This window comes from Calonectris borealis, chromosome 18, assembly GCF_964195595.1.
Source record: "Calonectris borealis chromosome 18, bCalBor7.hap1.2, whole genome shotgun sequence".
NCBI classification, from domain to species: Eukaryota; Metazoa; Chordata; class Aves; order Procellariiformes; family Procellariidae; genus Calonectris; species Calonectris borealis.
In genome coordinates this window covers 11,645,033-11,663,194 of record NC_134329.1, presented here as the reverse complement: position 1 = coordinate 11,663,194, position 18,162 = coordinate 11,645,033, and the positions used below count along the sequence as shown (strand labels likewise).

General features: G+C 43.5%; 1 protein-coding gene across 3 annotated transcripts in view; it reads left to right on the top strand.

The window, feature by feature from the left end:
* HIC2 (HIC ZBTB transcriptional repressor 2) overlaps positions 1-18,162 on the top strand; it is an 80,394-nt gene that overhangs the window by 13,395 nt on the left and 48,837 nt on the right. Inside the window, exon 1 of one of the 3 annotated variants that reach the window (XM_075167961.1) lies at positions 6,487-12,200. The exons of the other annotated variants lie outside the window; for them this stretch is intronic. The gene's annotated coding sequence lies outside the window, so the exon portion shown is untranslated. Of the gene's footprint in view, positions 1-6,486; positions 12,201-18,162 lie in introns of those variants that run through there. 3 annotated transcript variants of the gene reach the window in all.

The window sequence follows — 18,162 nt, the reverse complement described above, 5'->3', positions numbered from 1 at the left end:
ACAGCTAAGATGCAGTTTCCAGATCAGATCCCTCCTGCAGCTGGGTCACAGAGCCTTGGAGAGAAGCAGTAGATAGTCTCATTCCCTGCCATGGACAGTCTTGAGCCTTCTCATTAAATTGATCATTATTTATTATATACACACACATATGCACTCTTTCTCTAATTTAAATATATATGAATAATATATATGAATAATACCAGACATGAGTGTCCATGAGGGTGGAATAACTGAACTCAGTTATGCTTGGCGTTCAGTTACAACAGGAAAAAATGGGTTTTGGTACTTAGTGCTGAATAGCAGAGGCCAACTCATCAAATTGTTCCGTTGCAAAAATGCTATGTCTGAATTTCTTAAATAGTGTGTGTCTAGAATAGGCTCAGAGGCATGACAGCACACGTGGAGCACATGAAGGGGAAGACACAGGACATGAATTTTTCTGCAGGTTTTAACAAAGCCAGAATCTTCTGTGCCCTCTCTGCTCTGCCACACAGAACAAAAGCCTCAGGGGGTTTGTTTCTAAAGTCATCTGAGAACTGCCAGCACTAAATGAAAGCCTCAAGGGTTTCTTCAGTCATTGAAGGGGCACCCAGAGCCTATAAATGTGAAAATGCAACTGAGCTGCACTTTGAAAGTGAGAGGATGGTGGCCTGGCACAGTCACTGGGGAGTCACCGAACAGTCAAGACTGACACAATGTGGAACTCATGAACTTGTGCCTAAACAAGTCATTTGTTTAACCAGTATGTGACTTACTGCGTGCTGGTGGCTGTTGGGCCCCACATCCCGAATGTTCCTCTACCACCTTCCCTGTATCTGTGCATAAGTTAGCTCCCCTTTGGGAGGGGAAGGACACTGATGTGGCACAAAGCCTGCTGGAAAATCCCAAAGTCATGCTTCATTTCAGACCTGGGCATGTGGGATGCCTGGCTCTAACAAGTAACAGGAGTTTTCCTCTGCTGTCTTTTCGGAGGGACTGCCCACCTCTGTGTCTGGAGGCAAGGGTCTGCATGGCCTGTGTGAGGAGCAGCATGGGTCTGCTCCCATTTCTGGCTCCATCATACAGATATGCAAGCCTTGGAAGTGAGTGATGTTGTTGCTTTCCCCGCAGGCTTCAGCATGGAGCTCAGCCTGAGCCAGCGGGGCAGAAAGCGCTGCAGGAGGGAGCTGGAGGGCAGTGTGGGCAACGCAGGGCTTCTTGCTCCAGCCCTTGGCTGTCTGAATCCCCGGCAGGCAGAGCTGCACGGCCACCGTCATGGACAGTTGCACCTGATGTGTGGGAGTTACTTGGCACCTTGTGGATGTAGTTTCCCATTGATTTTTGGTGGAATTGATTTATAGAGCTATTTAATGGAATTGATTCTTTTTACAACTTTTTTCCCCTCTTAAAGACCAATTGTTTTTCTTGAGTGATGGCTACAAGTTTGTGTTTATGTATTAATATGCTCATGCACCCACAGTCCCAACTGTGTTCTTTCTACTCACACTGCAAAAGAAAGTCTCAATCTCAAATGCCATCTTAAATTTTAATATTATATTTGATGTATGACCTGGAATAAATTAAACGTGCTAGAACTTGCAAGATGAAATCCTAGTGGTGGGTATAACCACAAAGCAGTGTTCTATTAAGCCAAGGACTGTCGAGAATGTCTGTTGTGGTTGTGTCTGGGTTACGAGTGGCTCCCTTTGGTTTAGTGTAGGTGGATATTTTTATTCTGCCTGGCTCATGAACAAGGGGATGAAAATTCAGAATTTACCTACGAGAAGTGTAAGACTCTGCCGAGTTTTTCTTTACAAGCCAATAGGTAGGAACCACATTTTTATCCTAAAACCAATATTTTTATTGTACTTAATGTCTTTCATTGATTGTCACTCCAAAGTGGCTTGCATTAAGAAAATATGATATTCTGTACCTGGAGGAATATTATGAGAAACTGTGAATATCATAACTCTCTGTTAGTGTTTTGCACTTTGCAGGTCAGTTCTGTTAATAATTTTAACTTGCAAATTTGTGTTGTGGTTTTGGGCTTCTTTCTTTTTTCCTTCCTTTCTGTCTTTCTTCTTTCAAGAAGCACCAAAATAAATTTGGGCAGGATCCTAGCTCTGGGTGGGACTCCTGAGCAGATATTATGCCACCCAAATTTCCAGATCAGAGACTTAAACGTGTGTGCTGAGGGCTTAGGACCCAGCTAACAACTGCCTCTCAGGATACAATGAAATAATCTCTGAAATAGCCAGCACCCAAGTCATACAAGGTATTAGTAATCCAAAAGTACCTCCTTGAATGGCAATGTGAAACAAACAGGGCATCAACCACCACAGTTGTTCTGTGTGATCCCTGTGTGAAATTTAGCTAAGCAATTTGGCAGCTGTATGTAGTACTAACTGGAGCTTCCAAGTGGTGGTCTGATGTAGCCCTAAGCATAGTACATTTGGGTAACCTAGTTATCACCAGCGAAGTGACAGAGATGGAGTCAGCACTGGTCAACATCCTGTTTGAATAGAAAAGCTCTCAACTTCATGACTGTTTATCCAAACTTCCACCCTTGGCCAGCTATAATCTGTAGCCATCTAAAAACTGTTGAGAATCCAGCAGGGCCCCCTACTGTGCATTTAACTTATATTGTGAGTTTAACAGGATGGCCAAGAATAATATCATTGGTATGCTGAATGTGCAACTGCTGAAGAAGTGGGTTGTACATGTGAACAAAGCTTAGCAGGAAAACTGTAGATGGTACGTGCATGATGCAGAGCAGATAATAGCAGTTTATCCGGTTGTCTTATATCTACAACTCTAAATCCCACATACCATTAATTTTGGAAAAGGACTCCAAATGTAAGCAAATTGCTCTGACCCAGATTTTAAACTGGTAAAGGAACTTGAATTCACATGCAAGACAATACGGGCCCTTTTGCAAAACATGGTATTTAAATGTGGCTTGCTTAGAGAAGCTTCCAACAACAATCAACCTTCACCATGTGTCCCAGAAGACAGCAAAGACTTTATTCAACATCTTAGTGATCCTAAATGGCAGTCTATGAGAGGGAAAACTATATCATTACTTTGTAAATTTAACCTGCAGCTGTTGAATTATACTGTAGTTTTACAGAGGTGTTTTATATACCACAGCCACATTGTAACCTAGATTTTGTTTGCTTGGAATTATACTAGTGATTTGTAGTCTGTCTCTGACAGATGTGTATGTGTCTCCCTCTAACCATCACATGCCCTAAGCAATTATGCAGAGTTAACAAAACCTAGAGAAGGCAACTGCTCTTATCTGTCTTGCCCCATGCCAAGTCTTTGCCTTCCAGTCTCTGCTGGGAAATAGTAGAAATTCCAGGCATTCTTCGGAAGGGAGAGGGTTAAGTTTAAAGAGAAGGGTATCTTGTCTTTCACCACTACTGGGGTGGAAAGATTTTAACTGTGCCTGCTCCCTAGACGTGCTTTGTTATGGGCGTGATGATACGGCCTTGGCATGTCCTTGTGGGATAGGTTGGACATTAAGGATCTGTACTGCCAAGGTTCTTCCTTATCATATGGACAGATTCTGGCATCGTGATTCTCAGGGCATCAGAAAAAGCATTTACATGAGAAGATGAGATTTCATAGTTGGTGTTACGTAAATTGGTCTACAGCAAAGTCTTTATATAAAAGCATTGTTTGGCTTAGGGACTGCAGAGCCCTAAGGCTGTCACTGGGTGCTGTACAAGCACAATCTCTGTGAAGAATGACACAGTCTAAATGGACAGTATAGGCAAAAGGTGAGAAAGGAAGCAGAGACACGAAGAGATGCATTATTCAGCCAAGGTGGTGTGACAGATGGAGAGAATTAGGAGGAGAACCTAAATTCCTTCAGTTCCAGTTTACTTTGCTACCAGAACAGACTACTGTTATTATAGCACTCTTTTTTGCATCCTTACTCTTCCAACTAAATTAACTTTCCTTGCCTCAAGGACTGACACAGTCCCTGTACAGTCTTCTGGTGTATTTTAGCTATTCCAGAGAACTGGAACAACAAGCACACAAACAAGTTACTGCACACTGACTGATCATTGCTTACTCTCTGTATGTGAGGCTTTAGCTCATGGCAGTGAAAGGTAACCAGATAAAACAGCTTTGTGCCCAGGACAAAGCCAGCCACACAAGTAGAAGTTGCTTCTGGATTTGCACAGCTACACATCAGCCTTGCTAGTTCTGGAGATGCCTACCTTCTGTCTCAGTCTCCGGGTTCCTGGTGCTGTGCACAAACGGGTGTAAGGCTAGGCAGCGCTAATGCCACCTCAGTCTGCCCCAGCTCCATTTCGGGCATGCACGTGCATCTTACCTGGACTGTGTCTGAGCTGTAGGCAGCTCTCCCATTAAATCAGTGTTGTTAAGTTGTTCTTCACTGTATAACTTAAAAAGAGCAACATCTAAGTCCGACCAGACTAAGTCTGACCTCAGAACACAGAATGGACCCCATTTTTATGAGTCTCCTTGAGACAAAGTGGGGGTAAGAGGAAACAAATGCAACTTCTTACCGCCCTGTACTCTGCCCTGGCTCCACAGGGTGGTTTTATCAGAAAGGTCCTGTGGTTGCCCACTCTAATCTCGCTAGTGTTTTAAATCCCTTGCCAGACTCCTGCCTTACTAGGGATTGCATTCGAGGGATTGCATTTCTGTAGTGCTTGGACTTGGAAAGCTACAAGATGGAAACAAATATTCCTACTCCAGAAGATGGTAAACAGGACCAAACAGTTACTTACTCTTTGTGTGTTGCCTTGGTAAATTTAAAGACTTCCGTGTATTAAATGATGCAATAGCAAATTCCTTACAAAAATAAAATGCCTGTAATCAGATAATGGTTGCTCTGGTGCTAGCGGTAACATGGCATTGAATATCTCTTGGTTTGGCTTCCACAGTTCAGGGGTGAGGGGAACTGGAATGGTGTTTACTGAGCCAATAAACTTCTCACTAAACATAATTCATGGGCTCTAGCTGGCTAATAACCAGGACCTCAATGCTCTAACAGTTGGCCCCATACATTTTAAAACAAAGCTTTATTTGAAGTGAAAACTTTAAGAAAAATAAACTTTAGGATTTAGTGGCCTCTAATATTATCCGCCTCCACAGACCATGAGAGATCTCATAAGTAGAGAGTGCATTTTTAAATATTTCTATTGCAGTCTCTTTGACCAATGCTAAAAGACTGCTTGCTCCAGAGATTGCCTCAGCATCATTTTTTGTTTGTTGTTTTGAAACTTACAGGAATTCATACATTTCTTTTAAAATAGCACTGTGCAGGGATTTTTTTCCCTGTTTATGTTTAAAAGGAGTTTCTGCTGACCATCTGAGTGCTCTAGGCACTCAGCACTTCTTCAGTTATAAGAATAAGGTGAAGAGCTGAAACAAGGCTTACTCTCTTTAAGATGGCATTTTAAAAATTATTTCCATAACCTTTCTTACAGTCCTAGTTTTTCTCTGGAGAGGAGAGATCTTCATCTGAACAGGTTTATTTAAACACTTGCTAGATTATGTAGGAGATTTCCCTTCCTCTCCTCATGAATGAAGACCTGTGCTTCTGCAGGTTCACTCAAAGAGCGCTCCTCCTCGGAGCACTACAGAACTTAAGATTTGGATCGGTTTCAGATCCCCATCATTTCCCTGTGTGTAGAAGAGTATTCTTGTGTTCCGTGTTTGTTTAGTTTCTCATGAATGAAATTTAAATTCTTAAAGAATCCCTAGCAATTCTCAGAGGGGTGTGGGTGAATGGTGGTTCTGCTCTCTGGTGCACGTGTAATTTGTACTGGGAGCAAAGTAGCTCATTTTTAAGGACTGGGAATCAGTTAATTTAGATTTCTGCTAATGGTTTTACCTTCTCTGGGAGACCTTGCCACTTTGTGCTTCAGCTTCTTCCTTGGACGGATGAAGAAACAACGCCTGCCTGCCTCCTGTCAGATGCTTTGAAGTCTGTAGATGAAAGATACCATATGAATGCAAAGTACTTGCCAGTTAATGTCAGCAAGTCATTTTGCTTGTACCTTGATGGAAAAAGCTTTATTGTAGGCTTACAATGAATGGATCTGCATATGCACCAGTAGTTCTTTCCCTTTTACTTAAGTCTTTTGGAGAATTATATTGACTACCTCTCAGAAAGATAGAGGGAGGTTAAATAACAAGCAATAAAAGATTATCAGAGGAAATTTCTTGTCATGTGATATCTTCAAGATAATACTTAGTAATATTTTGAAAAGGAAAGAAAATAACAACTATGCAACAAGGAGTTCCTGCTAAATACTATCTCATTCTCTGTCTTTCAGGGATTGTTTTCTGATGCAGAGCTAAGCCTAGTTCCATCGATGCATAGAGAAGTTCTATTATTACACACTGATTTGATAAGATAATATAATTAGTGGCTTGGTCCATTGATGCAGACCTCTACTGTCCAAAAACAACATTAGGTTATTAAATCAATTCTCGTATTTGTTACAGTAATAAGTTAAAATAGTATTATTTAGATACTGCTTGTCTAAACTTAGATAAGTCATTCAACTGTATCTGTGTTTGCTTATCCACATTCTTCTTCTGCTTTTAAAAAACAGCACAAATTCACTAGGTTGGTGTAGGCTTTGGATTTCCTGGCCTTTATTGTTTGGTGTGGCAAGGTCTTCCCTGTCAGTTATTTGTGTCTTGTCTGTGTGGCTCTGCCTCCCCGGCAGCAGATGGGCAGTAAGGAAATGAGGGCTCCAGTGGATAAATGCAGCAGCAGCAGCAGCAGCTGCTTGCAAGAAGGGTCTCCATGGAGCAGGTCACAAGTGAGATAGTGTCTGGGCAGCTAATCTGGACAGGTATCTACTAGTAATTTCTGCTGACACACAGATTGGGAGACCTGGAATTGAAGGCTAAACTGGCACAGAGCCAAAGTCAACAGCGAAGAATTTTTAGGTAGAAAGGCAGGTCTAAATTTCCCCAGGTTAAAGTTGTCTTGGGGAGCTTGGGAGCCTTCTGGCTCCAGAGAAGGAAGAAAGAGGCCTTGCCAAATGCCCATTTCAAGTATAAACACCATCCCAAGCCCCTAGTTCACAGGATGATACAGGTATTTACTATTCTGCTGGAAGTGGCTTGACTTACTCAAAGGTTGCAGGGAATTGGTTTTGTAGATAGACTTTGATGTGTTTTGCTTTTTGTTAGCTCTAGAGGCACAGATCCTATAGGACAATGACTGATTTAGCCTGATGCTGAGGGACCATTATGCCTAGTGAGATCTGTTTTTTTTTTAATATTGCATTTTGTATTAACTTGGGCTGCAGACCACAATTCTGCTCTGTCTCCTGGTTTTGTAACACATTTACTTGCATGGGAACATCCTGTTTCTTGCACGCGTGAGGACTTCCAGGGTGAGAGCCGAGCCCTGCTCAGCTTTGTTCCCGAATTCTGCAGTGGAACACAGGACTCTGAGAATGCAAAGGGCCAAGCTGTGCTGCTGTGTGCTACTGGAGTGCTGCTGGCATGACTGTGCAGGGCCAGATGGAGAGGGAAGGCTATTTAACAGGGCCGTGCGTTATTAGAACTTGCCATCTAACATTCCTCGCTTTCCCCAGTGTGTTCTCCCCCTTCCAGGGTGGAATGCAGTAATTGCCATACCAGAAAGAAGCCATGATCTGTCTGTCTAGTCTGGCATCCCTTCTCCAAGCGAGGCAAACACCAGATGCTTGAGGGAAAGGTACAAGAACTCCTAAAACAAACAACTACGGAATAACTTGCTCACAGAGGAAGTTAGTGGTTGGCTTATGCCCTAAGGCAAGAGAGTTTCTAGCCTTTACATGAGTCTTCTGTGTAGCTGGGTATTCTCTATCATATACAACACGCTTGCACTTAAGCCGTTCTTGCTGACTCCCTGTCTCTTGAATTGGGGACCAGGGAACTCCGCAGGTCAGCAGCACCACCACGCACTGTTTGAGTGGTCACCAGTCTTGAACTTTTGGAGGGACAGGGATAGCAAGGTGTGATATCGCTCCGTAGTGTGTCGCTGATATCGTTGCCTGTAGACCGGTGATCACTCTGGGCGGCTGTCATTCACATCTCCTGTTTATTTTGTTTGCTAGTTTTTGTCTGCTGGCTTTTCTCACTTGCTTGTTGTCAGCAGCCCCTGTGTCTTGTGCTAAAGGCACAAACTGTGTTTGCCTGCGTGCTTTTTCTGTAGTGCTCCATTTTGCACACCTCTACCCTCGGCTCTCAGTCCCTTCTGTCTCTGTACAGAAGTCTTTCTATGCTGTACACGGCTTCGTGCTGTGTCTCGTGTCTTCCCTGTGCGTTAGGCCTGATGAATATACTAGATGTTCCTGGTCTTTCAGTAGCTCTTCCTGGAGGGGATCCTGAGAGACTGTATTCCAGGCGGTATTACCAAATGACAGGATTTACTCTGTTCAGTAAAGTGTGATCTGAGCTCTTCCCTACTCCTCCCTTCTAAACACAAGAGCAGGAGGGTTGGCTCCATGGGTGCTCAATCACGGTCACCAGGAAGGGACCACTGAACCTCTATTGTGAGTCAAGACAAGAACTACCATCTAGTTCCCTCCCTCCCGGTGTTCTGCAGTGGCTAAATCTTTCATCACAGGCTGCACATACGAACAGCGTGTCCTGCTGCATAGGACCATTGCTGCTAACTGGTGTGAAATAGCCTCCAGCAACTGAAAGCAAGAGGGAGAGAGGCCTGGCTAGAAGTGAGAAAGACCTCAAGCGATAGCTTCATTCTCTGGTGCTGATGTAGAAGTCAATATTATGCAGGACCTGTGTTCACCTCGGGGACGAGGAAGGGGAGAGTGCTTTTTTAATTATGTATTGCTAATTCTTTCCCAACCAGCCAGCCTGGGATTTCCTTCCATTCTGAGGCAATCCTTTCATCTGTCTCCTGTTTAACAATCTTGACTTGCTTGAGAAGTTGGTTTTCCTTCTTGTGGAAGATTGCATTGGAGCCAGAGTGTTGTTTACTTAATATCTATAATAAAAATTCTTTATCCTTTTTTTTTCCTTCCTCTCCTACTCGGAAAGGGGTGGCATGGAAAGTAGCATGTATTCTGTGGGGGAAGATCTTTTGGGTATTTAGTAACCACAGTTACCAGGCCACTCTCATGTCAAGCAGTTGGTCAGTCTCCCTTGTGCTAGCTGGACTTCTACAGTCTATGGTTCTGATTTGCCACAAGCTCCCCCAGCAACCCTAGGTAAACTGAAGTGGAGAAGTTATGTCTCTTTTCTTAAACGGCAACTAGAAATTTACCATTACTTGCCATCTCTCCTCTGTGAAATGATTGTTGCTGAGTCCTTTTGATGAAAAAATGCTGTGTCCGTGCAACTAGCTGAGTTGTGGTGTTGTACGGCCCTTGATGAAGCTGTAAGAGGTCTGTACTGCTTAGGTAAGCTGGAAACATACCCAGTTGCTTACAAACAGCACAACAATTTGCTTCTAAAACTTGAGAACTATCCTCTCTGTTAGGTGGTCAGATTAGTAGCTCATGGAAATGGTGGAGACCAAACCTAGATCCAGGTCCATAAGCAGGTGGTTGCACAGATGTGGCTGGGATCTGGCGTCTGTCTTTTCTGTATGTGAAGTAATGCCATGAATGTTTCTTATGTGCTGTTGTCTTTTCCCATTTTTTATGATATCAATGTCCTTTTTCCTTCTGATATTTTCATTTTTAAACAACATATATGCTCTGGTAGACTGAAACAAAAGGCAAATGCAGAGCCAGAGGTAGGGTTTTTTTTTAACACAGCTTGAGATTTGTAGGCATGGATAATTAGAAAAATTGAATTTATAATTTTAGTTAGGTTATTTTTAAGGGGGGGGGAAATCAACGTTCTTTGGCATGGAAGTGGGGTGACTTCCTATGCCACATTCGACTCCAGCATAGCATGTAACATCATCCTTTGTTCAACTCGCTAATCCCTGCATGGGCATTCTTAGAATTAAAATGCTCTTAATTCAGTAAAATGAGATAGACCAAATAAAAGTTCCTTTTAATACTGAATGAGTGTGTTTGTACAGAGATATAATGTGGTTTAGCTAATTCACTTTAAATTCACAACTTTAGTTAATCTGAATTAAGTTTCCCAAGTCCTGCGTGTAAAGACCTCTTTATTTAGCAAAAGCTGCTCTTGTGGAAAGAGCAATGGACTCAGCCCTGTCCTGAGGCATTCTGGCATGCAGCTAGCTTTTTCAGAGAGAGAGAGTTTCTGGGCATTAGCAAATTGTCTACCACATCCTTTTCTTCTCCTCTCAGAACGCCTCTGTGCCACCTCCTAATATTGAGGTTTCTAAGCCATTACTCTGAGTAACTTGCTCTGTTTTTATTTGCTGTGCAGCTGAGGAAACAATATTTCAGCAACTTGCGTCATTTCAGAACAGGGAAAGTTAAATTGATCCTAAAACCAGCCATGAACGTACCCTTTGATTTGAAAGGCCAGTCCAGTGGATGTTCACTGCCCAGCCCAGACACAGAGCAGGGAGCAGAATGTGGGATCTCTCTACAATAGCAAAGGTTTGTGCAGTAAAACCCGACTTGTGTTGCATTTCGATGGGAAAGCCAAACCATTAGCACAACTTTCTTTGAGGGTTGGAACTTGAGCTCAGAGATTTGCTCCTGGAAATATGTGCTTTTCTGCTTGGAAATGATCTTGTGGTCATGTTACACTTTTCTAATGAAAGGAGAAACTGGTCACATGGGTCAAGTATAACCATTTAGGACAAACACGGCTTAATGAAACTTGCTGCTTGCCAGATGCAGGGAGTGCTGGACCATGTGAACTTTGACTGCAAGTTTCACCCAGTTCTGTTCATTGGACTGTTTTCCGACTCTTGCCCTAATGGGAAATTGTTCATAGAATCATTGCATTGTCTCAGGGGCTGCTGTTTTTGCCAAGAGATCAGCTGGGGGGGGGGGGGATCAGTTGGCTTCCTCTAAAATTTTTCAGTTGTAATTTCCAGTACATTGATCATGGATGTTATGAATAATGGGTAGGAGATAATAGAGCAAAAATTATTTTCTTTCACTCCAATTTTGAGTGGGAGTACAGAGGCAGATAGACACAGGGGAGGTGGTTTTCTATGGGTCAGTTGATAAATTCGTGTTCCTTCCACCTGGCAAAGTCACGCCTGACATGGTGAAGTCTCCAGAAGCCCTGAAAGCATCATGCATGTACGTGTGTACTATAAATAAACTTTTAAAAACATAATTTAAAAACACCTCTGGCAAGGCACATGCTTAACTGAAACTCATCTGGTGAAGGTTGACTCAGGGGTGTAGGACGGAGATGGGGAAAGAGCAAGTGGGAGGAAATAAATGGAACCTGCTGTCAGAGAAAAGCTACTTGTTTGTAATTTTCAGGCTGTCCAAGCTCTTGGCGTGTCAGCTTTGGGAGATACCTAGTGACTTTCTGGATATTTGCCCTTGGCATGCATGTGTGTGCGTGAACTGAGAATTCAAGTACTAACAAAGCTGCATGAGCAGGTTTAGTCAACCTACTAGAAAAGGATCAGATGTCTTAGAATTATGGTTGATTCTCCAACTCTAGGAATCCTAATAGCTCCTGCTGACAGTCTCCAATCAGTTAGACAGAATAATTTCAACAAGTCCTTTTAATGAATTTTCATGTATTCAACCTGCAATTTAGATAGCAGCATCCCTTTATTTTAAATGGACAATACTTTTGATCTGCACAGAACCAGAGGCTGTTTGGGGAGATGGAACTCTCTTAGGGTAAATTCCCCTGAGAGTATCTGTGTAGGTATATAACCTGCGCTGCTGCTGTCTCAAAGCATGGCTGGCTTACTTGATTGTTTTTTAAAGATGTATGAAAACATGATGCATCTTCAAGCAGGAAAAAGAAGTCTTCTACACCAAGGCCTCTTTAGATTGGCTGCTAAGGGGTTAAACACATTGCCCAGTTCTGAGGAAGTCTGTTCCAAGGAAGGCATTGACTGGAATAAGGTTTTGCTGCAGACACGCTGATGTGCTTGCAGCAAAGATTGCAGGCTTATCAGTAAAGATAAACATGCAAGGGCTTCCAAAACCATGTGTCCCTGCCACTTGTTTGGGATCCTTTTTCAGAGACCAAGAGAAAAATACAAGATCTTCTCCAAGATAGATGCTACTTCGAAGAGGGCAGCCAGCAGACTTTGTAGAAACAGAGACCATGTATTACTATGTGGTTTGGAACAGGTACAGGAGATATTAGTTTACCTGATTCAAAATAGTACTTGAGACCTTGCAGTATCATGTGGGGTTGGCTCTTTCCACTCAATTATCAGTCTTTCGCTGAGTGTCCAAATGCTGGACAATGCTGGGTTTTGTTGTCCTCACTTAGTTACTTGCCATAGCTAATTTCTGCATGTGGCTTTCTGCTGCCAAGCAATCTCCAGGCTTTACTACCCATTTGTTTGCCATTTCCCACAAATACTTTGAATGTTATTTTATTTTCATCCTGGTGCTGAGAGGAGGGGAATGGAGATAATGTTTCTTTAAAAGCATGGAATAAAAATGCACAGGATCAGCTACAGAATTTCTGGGCACTGAACAGACCTCTTGAGTTGCCTGCAAAAAAGTCACAACGGTAATATTAGGTATAATTATGGTGCGGCCTTGTAAATAATACATTTTTTCTTTATATCCTTCTCTTCCTGCTTCTATCACCAAACGCTGCAAAGCAGGAGATGCAGAAATCAAGCACCTGGCTTCTTGAGGTCAAATTCCAAAAGTCTGCAATGAAAAATGCAGAAATTATTCCAGATTGGTGAGGACTGGCACTTTCTTTCTGTCCAGGAAGGTCTGTGCCATTCTAAAATCTCAGCCTGGGTCCCTCTGTTTTGCCACCGAGTCTGATTGACACCTACATGTGTGTGGCCCTTTTACACAGGGGTGGATTTAAGTTTGAAAATCCGGACATTTTTGGACTGTGACAACAGTTGGTATGGTGTTTCAATCTGTATTATAGTTTTCAAAAATTATATAGAATATTTTAAAAGGGAGTGTAGCAACTTACTGCAAAAAGCAGAGAGGAGAACAGTTTATAAAAACAATTTGAAAGTTTCTCTCAGTGGAGTGAGTCTTTGAATGTGGAAAGAGGGACTTGTACAATTTCAAAAAATTCTCTTAAACTTGCAGTGTGATAGATAAAGCTAGTTCTGAGAATGTGAAAATGTGGGCTCCATGTGCTAAAGCTATTTGAAAAGAGGTGTGAGTGAAGGGGCTGAGGTTGGTGTGAACGTCAGACTTCCTGCCTTCTGCACTTTCTGTGTCGCAGCTGTAGCACGTTCATAGTGTGGCACTTCTTTTAAAAGGGACTCTGAACTAACCCAGCCTTTCAGGAAAAGACTAGCTGCAGCCAGAAATTCTGGCCCATCGCAGGATGACAAGAGGAAGAGCTTTGTTACTAGCTTGCGTTTGATCTTAGCTGCTTTTTCTTCTGCTCTCAGTAGCATGCTAATGATACCTGTGGGAGGTGAAAAATGGGTGAATTCCTGCTAGGGTGCGGACAAGTTCGCAGTTTAGTTCTTGTCCTCTTCTTCCCCTCTGGTAAAAATTTTGGGGGCTGTCCCAGATACTTAAAAAGGAACTTTTTCGTAGAATAATTTTCTGTCTTACATCTGCTGAGGACTGAATCAGAAAGGCAGTAAGCAGTTGACTCAGTTTGTTTTGTCTCCTCTCCCCCTTTCTTATGTTTAAAATTATGGGTATTTATGGGAAATGACTGGCTTGAAAGTCTAGGACAAGTCTGAGCTGCCCATAAGCCATTCCTTTGCTACTGTGCAGTTTTGCCTTGTTTATTTTAAAGTTTAAAGCTGAAATGCCAAGTGCATCCTGAATTCCCATTCTGTTTCAGATGCCAGAGTTGCCAGTTTCACATTTCTTAGATGTGATCCTCCACATATTACCCCACTCTTGGTATCAGAGAATCCAGCAGGGTGGGTAAGCTGCACCCGGGGTCAGAAGAACAGGGCGATGGTGAAAGAGAGGGGTGCCAAGCATGGAGGCAAATATACACCAGTTTCTGCTGCTGCCCAGGGAGAGGGTCTGCAAGTCTGCGATAAGGAATGGAAAGAGACCAAAAGGGATGGGTGGGCCCCCAAAGGCGGCGATCTGGATGCCAAAATATCTTGCTCCAGCTTTGCAAGGAGCAGCAGGCAAGTGCTTCAGAGGGAGGGCTAGCGATGGTTTGTGGTTTAGGGAGTTGACACAAATAGTCTCTGGACCCTTTTTTATGGGCCTGCAAAGCAGTGTTCTACCCGGGGAACTGGAGCCTCTCCTCCTTGGTGTAATGCTTTCTTGCTTAGCAGGTTCGAGGCTGTGCTCAGAGCAGGCAGTCATGGCTGTCTGTCAGAAAGGCTCCTAGCTTAAGAAGTAGGATTTCGCACCTTACATAGTTTATGCTATGATAGAGTTAGATTAGGATGGACATGTCTGTAATTAAACACTTGGGTTTAGGTTTCTGTTTTTAAACTACTGTTGTAAACCAGCAGTAAGTATTGTGGCAGGCAACCTGTGACGATGTTTCCGTGCCCAAGAACTGTATGGACTAGGCTGTTTTTTCCTTATTTCAGTAAGTGAACTGTGTAACTTTTTTGTGGTCAGAAAATACAGAATAGCATGTTGACCTTCATTGCTGATGAAACTTCGGTTGCACCCAGATATAACTGATAGCAGATCTTACCTGGATTTACTTTCTCTCAGTGCACGTAGCTGGTCACATGGAGGAGAAGTGAAATACTTCAATAACATATATAGCACAAATGCCTGGATAGAATAAGAAGAAACAAAGTGTGTCAGAGAGGAAAATGCACCACAAATCTTTCAAATTCAATAAGAAAACATTTTCATTGTTCAAATATTTCATTCTGCATGAACGGCTGATGCTAAACCTGATAAAAGTCATCCAGATGGAGAGAGATTGCCCCTAGTACTAAAATACCAGCATGCCTATTGACCTGTACTGTGCTCCTCGTACCTGGCAAAGCACTGGTTATGCTAATCTCCCAGTCTGCTTCCCTTCCAATTGAGAGTTCTTCTACAGGGATGACCAGAGGGAATCTTAGTGATACTACAAAGAAGCCTGTTTGCTTAAGAGGGCATATGTACATCTTTTAACAATCTGGTTGTGTACCTCCTTTGTGGGAGGATCCCTGACCTTATACAGAGAGGGACAAGTGCTAATTAACTTAATTCTGGCAACAGGAGGTGGTGTGACCTTTTCCAATGTGATTCTTTTGGGCTAGAGTTTACATTTGCTAGGACTGATGCCTGGGTTTGCTATAAAAACGTTATTCATAGAGAGGTGTAAAATTCTCTGGTGTGACGGGGAGAAGAAGTCAACCTCCCATCCCTCTGGTTTGGGTTCATGGTTCCTTGCCTAAAAATTGTTGGCACTGTGGCCAGATTTATGTTATTTAGTATCAAAATACAGTTATGTTTTCTGTCTTATCTTTTAGCACTGAACACAGCAAGTAGATCCAAGTTATTAGACCATTGTTTTGGCCACCACTCACCGTATGTTGTGAACATCCCGTCTTTTATTGGCACTCCAGGAGGAAATTCATTTCTGGGGCATTTTTTTTTCCTAGCTATCAAGACGTTGTCTGTCCTGAGCATCTTCCAAATTTCTCCCTCTTTTGCCAAAGAAGTGGTAAGGATGCTCAAAGCCATCTCTCTGCTGTACTCCCTCCGAGCAGCTCAGGGACACAATTACCACCACCGCGAGCGTACCTATGCCGTTCGATTTTTCTTCTTGCTACCAGCACTAAGCAATCAGTCCCAGTTGCTCCAGTGTAGACAAAACCGGAGGCAGCTCCAGCATTGCCTTAGCAGCAACTGCAGGAAGCAGAGCTTATGGAGAGGTGCCTGAGGTGAGCAGGGCAGGGCCATCGGCCTGACTCTGTGGAGGACATGGAACGCAGCCCCCACGAAGGAGGCAAGTCGCTGAAGACCCCCTGGCTGGCCACGCGTCAGGCTCACAAAGCATCTAGGAAGCCCTGGCTGCCCAGAAGCGGGCAGAAAGCTGGCCAGGAGGTCTTGCAGCTTGAGAGAGGTAAGGAGGCAGCCGGTGAGACTGAATTTTCCTCAGGGAAAGAAAGATCTTTCTCCCTGCTCCCTCTTGTCTTCTAATGTTTTTTAAAAAACCCCAGCAAAGCAACTCTTCCTCATTCCCCACCACCACCCCCAACAAAGCACAGGTTTGCTGGACCCTAAGAGAAACAAACGTGAGCACCTCTTTGGAAAACACCCCTGAGGCCTGCGGCCATCCCGCATTCCTGAGGAGGCTGCAGGCCTCCTCCCCGACCTGCCTGCCCAGCAGGGCGGCCGGCTGCGGGGCTCGGAGGCCGCTGCAGCGCTGCCCCTCTCGCTGCACCAACATACCCCCCCAGCCCCCTCAGGGGCTCGGACCTCTCTCAGGCCTCTCCGCAGCCATCTTTTGTGCTGCTCGTGCTCAGGAGATGACTGCTCAGGAGAACAGAAGCAGCATCTTTGCCATGCGGCATTTTCTGCCATATTCATTCAAAGGACGGCTCCGTGTCTGAAGTGTTGCCAGACTGATCTATGAACACTGCGAAGCAAACAGCTGCCATGTCCTCATCTACTTCTTGTCACGGCATCGCCCGTAGAGCAGGAAGTTTTTCGGTAATGTAACTAGGTAAGGGGTATTTATTTAGATGAAAATGAAGGTAAAATCCCTATTTCCCAGTTGGTTTGACCCCTATTTACAAAGATCTAGTAATGCATGTATGTAGAAGAAATATCTACATGAGTGAAAATGTGCCCTGCTAATATTAAAAGGTACACTGTGGAATTTTGCCTAAGGATAAAATGCAATTTTAATTGAAAGCTGCTGTAACTTGATAGGGAATATCCACAACAGTCTTGAGGATCTACTTTAAAATATAGTTAAACACAGAGCCAACTCCCACCACTCTTAGAGCTACATGTCCTCTTTGATCCATCCATGGTGCTTATGATTCCCAAGAGACACGCATACTGCAGTAGTCAGAGCTCATTAATATTTATATGACACTTTCCATCTGAAGATGTGCGCTTTGCAATTATTAATTAAAACAATTTCACAAACCCCTAAAATTTAGCTCCATTTCGTAGCTTATAAAACTGAGACCCGTAAAGTTTGTGTGTCCTTGCATGAGACAGAATGAGATTAGGAACATGGAAGCTTGCCTGCATGGACTCCTATTATGCTGTATTTCTTTATCTTTTCTTCAACAGTAACTTTTGAAAAGGCAGCACACGTTTCCTTTGGCAATAAGTTGAACTATGAGCCTGTACTACCTAGGCAATACTGAGAATGTGAGCGAAGGGAACCTCCTCTTTCATTGTGGTTCTTCACACAGTGTTTGCTTGCTTTTTAGAAAGCCTCTTTAAAAATACAACCTGGAAACGGCTTGTCGGCCCTGCAGAAAAGACCCTGAATGAATCTTTACTTGAACATGTTAACCCTTCCCTAGCGCGCTGTATTTTAGTTCCTGGGTAAGAGTAGACAGAGGGGATGGTGGGTTATAATCCATGCCAGACGTGGGCTCTCTGCTCTCAGTCCTTCCCGGTGCATATGGAATGAAGGAGCTTGGCTCAGCGTGAGACTGATAACGGGAGGGAGGGCTTGCCATGCGATTAGACCAGTTCGCTGTAAACACCTAAGTTGCACAAGTGGCTCAAACTTTGATCTTTTTGTTGTGGCAAAGAAATCTGAGACTGTGAAACCTGCCCTCAGTCACAAACAAGGAGGTGGACATTACTCAAACCCAACTGTGGAAATGTAAATACAGATAATTGTGATCAAAATGGAAAAAACACTTCTTTCTTCCCCATCCCTTGCTCCCTGGCGTACAGAGTCTGCTTTTACCAGGGGCTCCTATTCTGACTTGCCTCGCTCTGTTTGTGAGTGTAGGCCCCAGTCCCACACCTGAAACGCCCAAATCCAAATGCTCCCGAGTGCTGTCTGGGATAAGGTTTAAGCCACAGGTGCAATTAAGCTTTTAAGTGGTAAGCCTATTTGGTTAGGGGCACACCTAGAGCCTGCAACAAGCTGAGAGAAAAACGATCAGTCTTTCAAACTGACAGGCGGTTCCTGAAATACTGCTGGAAGGGTTAAGAAGAAGCTACAACATTCGTAATTCTCCTGGTATTT